The following is a 14,277-nucleotide window of genomic DNA, read 5'->3' on the forward strand; positions in this document are numbered from 1 at the left end:
GATAGTTTCCCTGAGGCCTTTTAATACTATATAAAATCTATACTACAGCATCTAAAGTGAATAAAATACCTGCACTGTGACCTTCAATTCTTTTATGATATCCACACTATAGCATTTAAAACTAATAAAATAGCAGTCCTGTGGCCTATAGTTCTGATGTAGTATCCATACTTTATCATTGTAAATAATATAACAGTTGCATATTGTCTTTAACACCAACATCATATCCATAGTATAAACTCTAAAACTAATACTTAGCTTCCCTGTGACCTTTAATACTAATATAATATCTATACAATAACATATGAAATAAACTTAATGCATGACCTGTGGTTTTTAATATTGATGTAATATCCATCTTATTGCATCTTAAGCTAATATATAAAAATTTCTTTCAGGTTTGTCCTACTTCCTTTATCTCCCTGCTCCTCTGGAATGACAGGTCAGTGTCATCTTGGGATGACAGGTCAGTGCACCATGGCCTGCTTGGGGCAGTGATCCACCCCACCTCAGACCCCCAATGCCAGCTTGGCAGACTCTTTGAGGCTGTGGCCCATGCTTGGCACCTGTGTTCCAGCCTGCCCAGGTTGTTGTTTCTCTGCTTTGCTCTGCTGCTTGGCTGCTGCTTCTCAACAGAGACTAGTGCACCAGCTGCATGGCTTGGCAGCTGAAAAGCTGTGTCGCTGGCCTGTAATACTAATAGGATATCTGTACTGTACCATACACACTTAATATAGTAATTGCTCTGCAGCCTTGAATATTAATATAATATCAATGTTGTGGCCTTCAAATCTGAAATAACAATGGCCCTGAGGCTGTTTAATTCTAATATGATATCCAAATTATAGCATCTAAAACTAAAATAATATTTGGCTTATGGTCTCTATACTAATAAGATATTTATGCTATGTGATCTAAAATTAATATAATAGCTACCCTGTGGCCTTTAATATTATTTTAATATTCATACTATAGCATGTAAAAGTAATTTAATAATTGCCTTGTGACCTTTATTATTAATGTAAACATATATAATAGCTGCCTTTTGGCTTTTAATTCTAATCTGATATACATATTATGGCACCTAAAATTAATAACATATGTTCCCTGTGGCCTTTGATATTTATATAATATCCATACTCTGGCCTCAAATCCTAATATAATAGTTTAGAATATTCATATTGTGACCTCTAAAATACAAGAGTAGTCCCTGTGGTCTTTATTACTGATATGATATTTATGTTAGAGCATGGAAATGTGATAATAGATGTGATCTTTAATATTAATATGATTTCTAGACTATAGAATTGAAAATTCGTATCAGAGCTGCACTGTGGTATTTAATACTAATATGATGATATCCATAGTACATATTTAAAACTAATATAATGTTGCTCTGTGGTCTTAATATTAATGTGACATCCCTACTGTGTACTCTAAGACTAGTGTAATAGCTTCCCTGTATCTTTTATTACTAATATAATATCCATTCTATAGCATCTAAAAGAATAGCTGCCCTGTAGCCATTTATATTAATATAATAGCCAAAATATAACATCTCGAACTGATATAATCTTTGTCTCATGGCCTTTAATAAAAAACTAATCTAAAACTAATATAATGTATGCCCTGTGCCCTTTAATATTGACATGTTATTTGTATTATGGCATCCAATACTAATATAATGGTTGCCCTGTGGCATTTATAATTGATATAATATCAGTAATATAGATTCTAGCCAAGTGCAGTGGTGTATGCCTCTTAGCAACTCAGCAAGACCTCATTTTTAAATAAAATATAAAAAAGAGCTGGGGATGTTGCTCAGTGGTTAGTTTCCCCTGGATTCAATTCAATCACTGGTACAAATATATATATATATATAATTTTTTCCCCTAAAACTAATGTAATAGATGCTGTATGGCCTTTAATTTTAATACAATACCATATTATTGCATCTAACACTAATATAATAGCTGATCTGTGATTTTTAACTAACATGACATCCATATTGATAGCATTGAAGACTGATATATTAATTTCCTGTGACTTTTAATATTAATAAAACATTATTAGTATAACATCTAATACTAATACAATAGCTGTACTATGGCATTTAATATTACAATGATATTTTACTATAGCTTCTAAAACTAAAATAATAGGTGAACTTTGTTTGGCCTTCTTTACTGATGTAATATACATGCCATTTTACATTAATTAAGTAAGTACCCTATGACCTTCAGTGTTAATTTAATAATAACTATACTAAAGTGTCTAACACTAGTATAAAGCTTCCCTTTAACTCTAACATAATATCTATATTATAATGTGTAAAACTAATACGTCTGGCCTTTAATACTAATATGATTCCATACTGTACTATCTAGTAATAATATAATAGATTTTCTGTGGTGTTAATTCTCAAAATCTATAGTTTTGTATTTTAAAACTAATAACTTTCCTGTGGTCTTTAAGAGTAACATAATATCCATAGTGTATTTCTGATACTCATGTAATAGCTATCCTGTGTCCTTGAACATTACTATAATATCCATATTATTGCATCTGAGACAGCTGACTGTGGATTTCATTTCTAATATAATAGTCATATTAAAAAATGACTATTAAAAATCATCTAAAATTAATACAATAGCAGCCCTGTGCCTTTACTAGTAACACTTCAGCATCTAAAACTAATGTAATAGGTGTCCTATGACCTTAAATATTAATGTGATATCTATGCTAGAGCCTCTGAAACTGATAGAATAGTTGCCTTGTGACCTTTAATATTCATATCAATACTGTAGCTTCTAAAATAAAAAAAAAGATAATAGCTGCACTCTGGTGACTCTAATTAATATATTCCCTATATTAGAGATTCTAAAACTAATACAGTTTGTTCCCTGTAACCTTAAACACTACTATAATATCCATACTGTACAATCTACAACTAATATGATATTGCTTTGAGGATTTTAATTTTAATATCATATCTGTACTATAACATCTAAAACAAATATAATAGCTGCCCTAATACAATTAATACTAACATGCTATCCATACAGTAGCAAAAATAACACTGATATATTAATGTCCTGTGTCTTTTATACTGATGTAACATCTTTAATATAGTGTCTAATACTAATGTAATAACTGTCCTGTGGCCTTTAATACTAATATGATGTAGATATTATAGTAACAAAAATTAATATAACTGCCTGTTATTATTAAAACAATATCCCTACTGTGGCGTATAAAACAGGCCTCTCAACTCCCGTGTTTTCTTTTACCAATTGTTCTCATTTTCTGTATATTCCTCTACCAGTTCTTTTCTCATCTCCCTGTGTATTATATTAACAATACCTATCCTGAAGGCTCTTACATTAATATAATACCCATAGTGTAGCCTCCAGAATCAATGTAATTACTTTAATCTCACTTTTCATGCTAACATGATATCCACATATAGCATCTAAAACTAATACAATAGCTGAAGTTTGGCCTTTAAAACTATTATAATATACAAAGTATGATATATATTTTAATTTATTTTTTAGTTGTAGTTGGACTCAATACCTTTATTTTACTTATTTATTTTTATGTGGTGCTGAGGATTGAACCCAGGGCCTCGCACATGCTATGCCAGCGTTCTACCACTGAGCCACAATTCTAGCCCCATAGCATGGGATATCTTAAATAAATAGGTGAATTTAATACTAATGAGATATCAAAACTACAGCATCTGAAACTAATATAATAATTGCCCTGGGGCAATTAAAGCTAATATGATATTTATAATATAGCATTCAAATAAAATAAAGAGCCAGCCAGTAGACATTAATGTTATTGTGATGTCCATAGACAACATCTAAAATTAATATTTTAATAAACTCAAACTGTGTATTTTAATATTAATAAACTCAAACTGTGTATTTTAATATTAAATGCTATGGCATATATATATATATATATATATATATATATATATATATATATATTCATTCATTCATTCTATGACCTTTAGTAATATTGTGATATTCACATTGTACCACCTAATATTAATATAATAGCTGCCATGTGGCTTTATATTAATAGGATATCTATCTTATGGCATGTAAAACTAATAAATAACTGCCACTGGTTATCAATATAATATTATAGTACAGTACACAAATTATAGAATTGTAATTTATAGCACTGTAATGCCCTGTAACTTTTATTACTAATATAATGTCCAAATTACAACATCAAAAAATGATGTAATACCTGTCGTATGGCCTCTAATGTAACAAAGTATTCATAATATAGCATCTAAAATTAGTACTTTAGTTGCATTGTGACCTTTGATATTAATTTAATAGCCATATAAGAGAATCTAAAATAAACATAGTAACTTCTCTGTGGCCTTTTATATTTCTGTAATATCCATGCTATGACTCCTAAAATAACATAATAGCTGCCCTGTTGCATTTAACATTAATATAATATCCAAGTTATATTGTCCAAAATTATTATGATAACTCCCTGTAGCTTTTTATAGTAAAATGATATTCATACTACAGCATCTCAAGCTAATATAAAAACTTCAATGTGCCCTTGAATGCTAATGTAATATTCATAATATAGCAACATAACTAATAAAGAAGAGGCTTTCTAGGGTCTTTAATCATCTTAATATTAATGTAATGTCCATACATTAGCAAATAAAAATAATAAGAATATTCCCTGTTGCCTTTAACCTAATATAATATTTATATTATGTATCTTTAAAATATTTTTTTGGTTGTCAGTTGACCTTTACTCTATCTATTTATATGCAGTTCTGAGAATCAAACCTAATGCCTCACACATGCTAGGCAAGCACTATACAACTGAGTTACAACCCCAGCTGCTGCATCATTTTTTAATTGCAAAAACAATTATTTTATATATTACTGGCCATAAATTTTTGTAATTAGTTATTACATAAATGATGCCTAGTGCCATTATTCTGCCCACAATCCGCTTGTGCATTTATAAACAAAATTCTCATGATTTATATAAGCACATCTATCAGTGAAGATGTTACAATGAGGCGCAATGTAACAACCATGATCTGATGCTTTGCAGATAGCAATGTAGAAGAAAATTATTTGTAATCATCTTTCACTTCAATGATTTTATATAAAAATCAATACTTTAGAATTAAATTCTAAATCTCCAAAGGAGATTTTCAAATGTACATATAGAAATGGTAACAGAGAGCAAGATTTATAATAAACATGTCCACATGTCCACATCTTCTTGTAACTGCTGTACCATTTTTTTCCAACTTCTTTCCTTTGCTTGCAAGAGGGGCTCAGATAGGATCGCAGTTTTGCTTGATTTCTTTAATGTCCTGAATTTTCTGTAGCTCTATTTTTTTTTCAATATGTTCATTATAAATTTAGCTTGGTGTTTCTGTTTGATCTCTTCAACTCTCTTCATTGCATTAATAGTTTTATTCCATAGTTCTTGCTGGCATTTGACAGGTTCATTTCTACATTTTTCAAATTCAAATGAATTATCCACTGTAAGCTCTTGACTACCTGCTTTCCTGAATGCTGTAGTCCACCTGGCCTTGTGAAGATTATGCTTCATTTTAAAGTTCTTAGTACAATGAATTTACAGAATCTGAATACCTTGCAATAATTGAAGGTGAACATGATGCTATGGACAGGGTAGGTGGACCCTGAACAGAAATAACACTTCTTGATATGCATGTTGATACTTGTGGGACCCCACCAACCAGGCCATGAGCTGGGGAAGAAGTGATGCCATATTATTACATCTTAAAACTAACGTAATATATGCCCTTAGCCTCCAATAGTATTACACTATTTGAACATGCCATCTAAAACTAATATAAAAGCTGACTTGTGGCCTCTAACACTAATATTATATCCATAGCACTCCATCTGAAACTAATATAATAGCTGCCCTGTGGCAATGAATACTAATGTGATATCCATACTATAGTATTTAAAACTTAAATAATAGCTTCCCTGTGGCCTCTAACATTAATATCATGCCATAGTATCTAACACTAATATAATAGTAGCCCTGTGACATTAAATACTAAAATGACGTTAATACTATAGCATCCAAAACCAGTATAATACTTGCATGGTGGTCTTTAATACTACTGTCATATCCATACTATAGCAACTAAAGCTAATATAATAGGTGTTCTGTGTATTTAATATTAATATAATATTAATAATTTGGCCTTGAAACCAAAATAACAACTGCCTTGTGCCCTTTTATTCTAATATAATATCCTACTACATCTTTTAAAATTAATATAATAGCTGCCATGTAGGCCTTGAATACTAATATGATATTTATACTATACCTTGTAAATGCCCCCTCACCCTTCTTCAGTACACTTCAGCTGTCCTGGGTCAGTATCCCATCCCCAGAAGCAACATCTGCCTCAGAGAATACTGTCCCTGTTGAGAATACCCTGTCAAAAACTGAAATCCCTTCTTCTTTGTCTTAGATAAGGTAAAAGTGGTAGAGGAGCTGGGAGTGGGTTTTGGGATTGTTCTCACTTACCAGCATGTGCCCCATAGAAGCCATCTGAATGCTCAGAGCCTGTTTTAATATCATTAACAGGATATAAATATGTCTTAGTACAAGACTGGTGTGACACTCAGGTGCAATATTCACAATGACTGTGGGAAAAGTAGCTTGATTGTTTCAGGTAAAAATCACATTGAGGCAAACCAGGATCTCTCCAACCTGCTCCAGAAGAATGCTTTACAAGAAGCAGATGTGGCAAACCAGCCCTGGATGGAGGAATGAGGCCTACCTTCAAATGTCATCCACACTGTAACCATCTTCTTCTCAAGGTCAGGCAGGCTGAAGTCTAGCCCCTTCTCAAGATCAAAATCAGAAAAACAAAATTATGTGGTGAACATTACGGTTAGGGTGGGTATCATGAATGAAGTTGAGCCTGAGCAAATTTGTGGTCTGGAGTGTGGTCAGATGTTGAGTACAGAATAGGTAGGGGTTGTTTACAGAATAGATGTTAAACAGAAGCACATGGTTTGTGGGCTTATATTTAGGGTTTCTAGGGTGAGGTAAGAGCTAGGAGATAGAAAGAAGTGTTAGTGTTTTAGAGTTATGAATAGGTAAGGGAGGTCAGAAGAAGGGTCAAACCAAGAATTCCTTAGAATTCAGTATCACTGGGATACTACGTTTCATACTGTGTTAACATTGACCACCACTTCTTATGACCCACTCTGTGACCCTACACCACTTATTAATTCCTGTGTAGCCCTGTATCACATCCCATATGGCTTCTGGTGTGCCCTCCACTGTCTGCTTTTACTGACCCTGTGTAGCTCTCAACCTTCTCCTCTTATCTCCTCCTGTGTAACACTCCACCAGCATCTTTCATCTCTACCTGTGTAACCTTCCATCACCTCCTCTCACAGCTTTCTCTGTAGCCCTCCATCATCTCCTCTCATCTCAGCATTTAGCCCTCCACCACTTTCTTTTATCCACTCCTATGTACTCTCTTGTCACCTCCTCTCAAGGGCTCATGTGTAGCCCTTGACCATGTCCTCTCATAGCTTCTTTGTAGCACTCCACCATCTCTTCTCATCCCATCCTCTTTAGCCCTCCACCAACACCTCTCAACTCCAATGTTTTCCTTCACTAACTTCCCTCATCTCCCGTATATCCCTCTACCACCTCCTTTCTCAGCTCCTTATGTAACCCTTGACAATAATTTCTTACAGATTACTGTGTAGCCCTTCACCACTTCCTCTCATGACAAAACTGTCCCTCCCAAGGATGCTCAGCCAGCCTCAACTCAACTATGTTCCTGGACTTTGACCTATTCTAGAAGTTGCTAAGGATTCTCCATGTCTTCTAATGACTTGTCTATGTAATTGGCTTTTTAGGTATTTACTTTATATTTAATTCTTTAAATTCTAAAACCCAGATTCTTCATCAAACTTTGATTTTCTTCATTTGTGTTCTATTGTATTCAAAAGGCCAACTGCTTACTTCTTTATGGTTGATTCTTAGTTCTTTCCTCAGATAATGTAAAGACTACTTTTTTAAGTCTATGCTTTTGTTCAAGTATTCAGAAATGTCACTTACTTACTATATTGTTGTATCTTTTGCCAACTTAGTGTTCACCTAAGTATTCTCTCTAGTGTCTCTCTCTCTTTAGTCTCTCTCTCTCTCTCTCTCTCTCTCTCTCTCTCTCTCTCTCTCTCTCTCTCTCTCTCCCTCTCTCTCTCTCTCATCTCTTGGCTGTCCAAAACTTCAGTAGTGTTTGATGTTTTCCAGGAGAAATGGGGACCACCTCTGTACTCTGCCAATCAGGTGTTCTTCTCCTCCTTCACATTGGGCAGTAGAGTTTTTGACCTTAGCTGGTGCTCTCCAGAACTGTCATGGTGGTCATCCTATTTAGGGGGATTCATCTACAAGTCAGTCTCATGTTAATGTGGGCACTAGGGATAATTGCTGGTCAGAAGTTACCTTAGTGTGACTGCACTGCTAAAAGAATCTTCTGTAGTGCACCCCCTCCACCAAAGAAAATCTTAACTAAGTTTCTCCAGAAATCTTCACCATAATTGATTTTAAGACTATAAGCATGAGTCTCTATCTAAAAGAGATTTTAATGTATATCTAAAACATGTAATAGCTGACCTTTGGTTTCTAATACTAATATAGTATGCACATTATAGCATTTAATACTAATATAATAACTGCTTTTTGGTCTTTTACAGTAATATTATATCCATAGCAAAACATCCCAATCTAATATAGTAGCTGTCTTATAGCCTTTCATACTACTGTAACATACATACTGTCTCATCTAATAGATCTCCTGTGTTCTTTAATATTAATATAATATCAATATATAGCATCTTAAACTAATTCATGTACCTTTGCCTCTAATACTTAATGATGTTCATACTATAGCACCTAGTGCTAATATAATAGCTGACCTGTGCTTTGTAATTCAAATGTGGTCTCTGTAATATAGCCTCTAAAATTAATATAATAACTGTACTGTGGCCTTTAATTATAACAAAAATCCATAATACAGCATCAGAAACTGATATTATCGTGGCACTATGGCCTTACATACTAATGTAATATCCATACTCTGGACTCTAAAACTAATATAATAGCTTCCTTTGGCCTCCAATATTAACCTGTTATGCTCTCTGGTACATAAAATATTATAATAGTTGTCCTGTGGTCTTTAATACTAATGATATCCATAGTACAGCATTTAAAACTAATAAAATAGGTAAACTGTGATCTTTAATATTAACATAATATCCATCATTTAGCATCTAAAACTAATATAATGCATGCCCTGTGTCCTTTAAAAAAATCTTTTTTAGTTGTAGGTGGACATAATACCTTTATTTTATTTATTTACATATTTATTTATTTATTTTTATGTGGTGCTGAGGATCAAACCCAAGAACTCACATGTGCTAAGTGCTCTATTGGTGAGCCATAACCCCAGCCCATATTGTTTATTTTCATGTGCTGCTAAGGATTAAACCAAATGCCTCACACATGCTAGGCAAGCACTCTACACCAAGCCACAACCCCAGCCTACCCTTTGGCCTTTTAAAAATATTTTTTAAAGTTATAGATGGAAACAACATCTGTATTTAATTATTTATTTTAATGTGGTACTAAGGATCAAATCCATTGCCTTATGCATGCCAGGCAAGTGCTCTACCACTGAATCACAACCCCAGCCCCTGCCCCATAGTCTTTAATATTAATATGATATAAAAATTATGGTCCCTGAAATTAATATAAAAGTTGTCCTGTGGCCTTTCAATACAGATATTATATCCATCCTATGGCTTCCCTCTGTATTTTTATATTAATATAATAACCTTGTGATAGCATAAAATATAATATAATAGCTTCCCTATAGATTTCACTATTAATATGTCATCCATATTATGACCTCTAAATCTAATATGATAGGTGTCCTGTGGCCTTTGTTACTGATATGATCTCCATATTTATGGCATGGAAAACTTATAAAATAGTTGCTCTATGGCATTCACTATTAATATGATTTTCATATTATAGCATAAAAAACAAAAATTAGAAGCATTAATACTAATATGATATCTAAACTATAGTATCTAAAATGAATATAGTAGCTGGGCTGTGGCCTTTAAATCTAATGTGATATCCATATTATAGCATCTAAAACAAATACAATAGCTCTCCTTAGCTTTTAATACTAATATGATATCTATGTTATGGCCTCTAAAACCAATATAATAAACATGACCTTTAATATGAAGGTGCTACCTTTTCTACAGGCTGTGAAACCAATATAATAACATTCTGGTGGATTTTAATATTTAATATACATGATATAGAATCTAAAAAAGATAAACAGATGCTCTGTGGCCTTTAATATTAGCATGATATTTATATTATAGTACATTAATCTAGTAAAATATCTGCTTAGAAGCCGTTAAACTAATGATATTCATGCTATACTATTGAAATTAAAATATCAATTCCATGTTGACCTTAATACTAATATATTATGCATACTTAAACATCTAAAGTGACATAATTGTTGACCTGGGCATTTAATACTAATATGATATCCATGCTAGAACATCTAAAAGTGATATAATGTTTTCCCCGATATCTTTAAAACTAATAAAATATCCATCCTAATATAAAAGCTGCCCTGTGGCCTTTAATAATATAATATATAATACTAATATGATATTCATATTATGTCATCTTAAACTGATAAAATATTTGCCCTGTGACCTTTAATATTAATATAGTGTCATACTGTAGCATTTGAATTAATATAATGGCTGTACTGTGGTTTCAATACTAAATAATATACATACTGTAGCACCTAAAACAAATAGTTGCTATGATGCCTTTAATAATGATATGGTATCATATTAGTATAACATCTAAAACTGCTTAGTGTAGCATCTAATACTGATATAATAGCTGCCCTGTAGCCTTGAATACAAATAAGATATGCATACTCTATTATCTAAAATGGATATAATATCTCCCCTGTGGTCTTAATACTAGTATAATAGCTGATCTGAAGCAATTGGTACTAGTGTGATTGCCTGTTTGGCATCTAAAACTGATAAGATAGCTTTCCTATGGCTATTAATATTAATAAATTCTCCATAATGTAGCATCTAAATCTTATATAGTAGCTGCCAATACTATTATGATATTCAGAATACTATCTAAAACTAATATAGTATCTAATACTAATGTAACAACTAAACTTTTGCCTTTAATAGTAATGTAGTGTATTTACTGTAGCATCTTACACTACTGTATAAACTTCCTTGTGGTATTTAGTATTAATATATGCATACTGTGGCTGCAGAATAGGTTAGTATAGCTATCATATAGTCTTTTATATTAGTACAATATGCATACTACAGAATCTACATTAATATAATAGCTGCTCTGTGGCTTCAACATTGAAGTAATATCTATACTATAGTAAGTACAACTAATATAATAACTGTACTGAGGGTTTAATACTATTACTAATATAATAACTTCCCAGTAACCTCTAATGTTAATAATATACCCAAACTATAGCATCCAAAATTAATATAATAGCTGCCCTGTAGTCTTTTATACTAAATTAATATCCATGCTATAGCATCTCAAGCTAATATAATATCTACTCTGTGGCTTAATGAAGTAGCCATATGATTGCATCTAAAACTGATATTATAGCTTGCCTGTATCCTTTAATACTAATATGACATCCTTAGTATAGCATCTTAAATTGATATAATAGCTACTCTGTTGCCTTTAATATATTATCCATATAATATGATATCTATAATATAGCATTTAAAATGGATATAATATCATCCCTATAGCCTTTAGCCTTAAATTTAATAAAATCTCTATACTATGTCATCTAAAGTAATATAATAGCTGCCCTGTGGACATTGCTACTATTATGATATCCATACTATAGCATCTAAAATTAAAATAATTTAACAAAATGCCTGTAGTTCTGGGATTTAATAAAGTAATATGATATCCAAACTACAGTATCTAAAATGAGTATAATAGCTTAATACTAATAGGATTTACATAGTATAGCATATACAACTAATGAAATAACTAAAGTTTTGGCTTTAATATATTTTTTGGTAATAGGAATTGAAACTGGGGGCATTTAACCCCATCCCCAGCCATTTTTAATTTCTTTAAAATTTATTTTGACACAGGGTCTTGATACATTACTTGGGGACTCACTAAATGGCTGAGGCTGGTCTTGAACTTGTAATCCCCCTGCCTCAGCTTCCTAACTCACTGGAATTACAGGCATGTGCCACTGCCTGGCTGGGCTTTAATACTAATATGGTGTGCATATTACATCACCTATACTAAGTACTATAGGAGCTGCCTGTGACACTATTATTAGTCACACATATGATACAATGGGAGAATAATAGACATAAAAGTAACACAATCTTCACCATAATTTTTAAAGTATTTCTACAAAAAGAAAAAAAAACATTTTAGTACATAAATAATTCTTGAAGCAATGTGACTCAAATGTGAAATAATCTTGAAACTGTAGATTGAAAAAAAATAATATCTGTTTTACCCCCTTTTCAATGGTTCAAAATAAAAATCATATATATATATATATATATATATATATATACAACACACACACATACACACACACAATATCTAACACTAATATGTTTAACATAAATGTGAAGAATAAAGAGTACCTATTCTTCAACTTCAAGAAAGAAAAAGTTTATTCTTCGATTTTTGCCAAAGCTGTAAACAACTTAAGTAAACATTTAGTTTTAAATTTGCCATGATCAATCAATCTTTAAGGTCTACTCAACTTTTACATTCAGTGAAGATAAATAGCCAATCAGCAACTTCCTGAATTCCATAATCTCCTCAAAGTCAGTCAGTCTCTAATTTCCAAACTTAAAGTTAACCAATCATTAAATTGTCTAACTTTTGAAAATCACCCAATCTTAAGATGCCGTGCTTCCTCAAACTTCATATAAGAACTTTTTTTTTTGTTTGTTTGTTTGTTTTGCCTGACGTGGGGCTGTGTTCTCCAAGCATAGTTCTCCATTGCTTAGAAAATATGTAATTCCGCATTGTTTCAGCAATATTTGATGGTGATTTCCTAACTCAATATTATAATGAGTATTTAGAAATTAATATTTTTATCCCCTGGGGTGAGAAAAATTATTTGTTACAATAATTCAGTATAATGTCAAGTTTTGTATCTTCATCCTTTATTAAAAAGTATATTTTTTCTTGTCCAATATATATATGCACACTAGCCAAGGTCAAACTCCCTCTTTTCCTTCTTCCAAAATCCACGGTTTTACATTATCAATGGTCCAAATACAGCCAATGAATGTACTATATGAAACATTATAATATTCAACCACTGAAATTTATACCAAGAATTGAATATGATCAAATAATCTTTTAAAATACTGCTTAAATTTTTAAGTATATAATAATTTTAACCCAATGAACATGATTATCTAGCTTGGTTTTGTAGAACCTGAAGCCCTAAATTGTAAATCATATTTTATACTGATTTTTGCAAACAAATAAACCCTTCAATTCCCCTATCTAGGAAATAAAATTACTATCATCATTTCCTATCACCTCACAAACATGATGTGATCAGAGTAAAATAAACACTGAATATTTCAGAAAGAAGATAAAAACTGTATTATTATCATATACTCTGTTGTTAAAGTCAAGTCATTTTGAGGTTTAGGTCACAGTGCAGAAAAACTGCCTCCCCCTCAAACATGACATAAATAAGTGCTACCCAGTTTATCTCATTTTCTTCATGGATTCCAATTAGAAAATGAGATAAATGGGAGGCTTGCAAAAATCCGTCTGTATCAGGATGGCAATATAAATCCTGGCCACCTGTCTTAGCTATGCTCAGAAAACAGCTGAGAGCTACCTCTGGGACTACTTTTATATTTAGTGGGCTTGAAAAATATATTCTAAAGAGCAAACAGTGATACCTTATGGTTAAAGAAAACTCAGTAAACTTTCAGTATTTCAAATCTTAGCAGTATTTCATTTGATTTAACAACCAAATCCAGCAGCAAATTTTACTATGTGTCAAGGGATCTGTTTGGTCATGTAAGCATAGATTAGGTTAGTTTATGCATAAATTGTCAATTTTAGTTTTTGAAGAATACCTCAAGAGAC

General features: G+C 32.0%; 1 protein-coding gene and 1 pseudogene across 3 annotated transcripts in view; one reads left to right on the plus strand and one right to left on the minus strand.

The window, feature by feature from the left end:
* The window catches only part of LOC101965612 (regucalcin-like), a 237,350-nt gene that overhangs the window by 183,006 nt on the left and 40,067 nt on the right, over positions 1-14,277 (plus strand). For all 3 annotated transcript variants that reach the window (XR_005731753.2, XR_013432230.1, XM_078035590.1), the window contains 2 exons: positions 399-442; positions 6,725-6,872. The gene's annotated coding sequence lies outside the window, so the exon portion shown is untranslated. The remainder of the gene's footprint in view (positions 1-398; positions 443-6,724; positions 6,873-14,277) is intronic.
* Positions 5,251-5,741, minus strand: LOC101965020 (putative ribosome biogenesis protein RLP24 pseudogene; annotated as a pseudogene).

This window comes from Ictidomys tridecemlineatus, assembly GCF_052094955.1.
Source record: "Ictidomys tridecemlineatus isolate mIctTri1 chromosome 1 unlocalized genomic scaffold, mIctTri1.hap1 SUPER_1_unloc_4, whole genome shotgun sequence".
Taxonomy (NCBI): Eukaryota; Metazoa; Chordata; class Mammalia; order Rodentia; family Sciuridae; genus Ictidomys; species Ictidomys tridecemlineatus.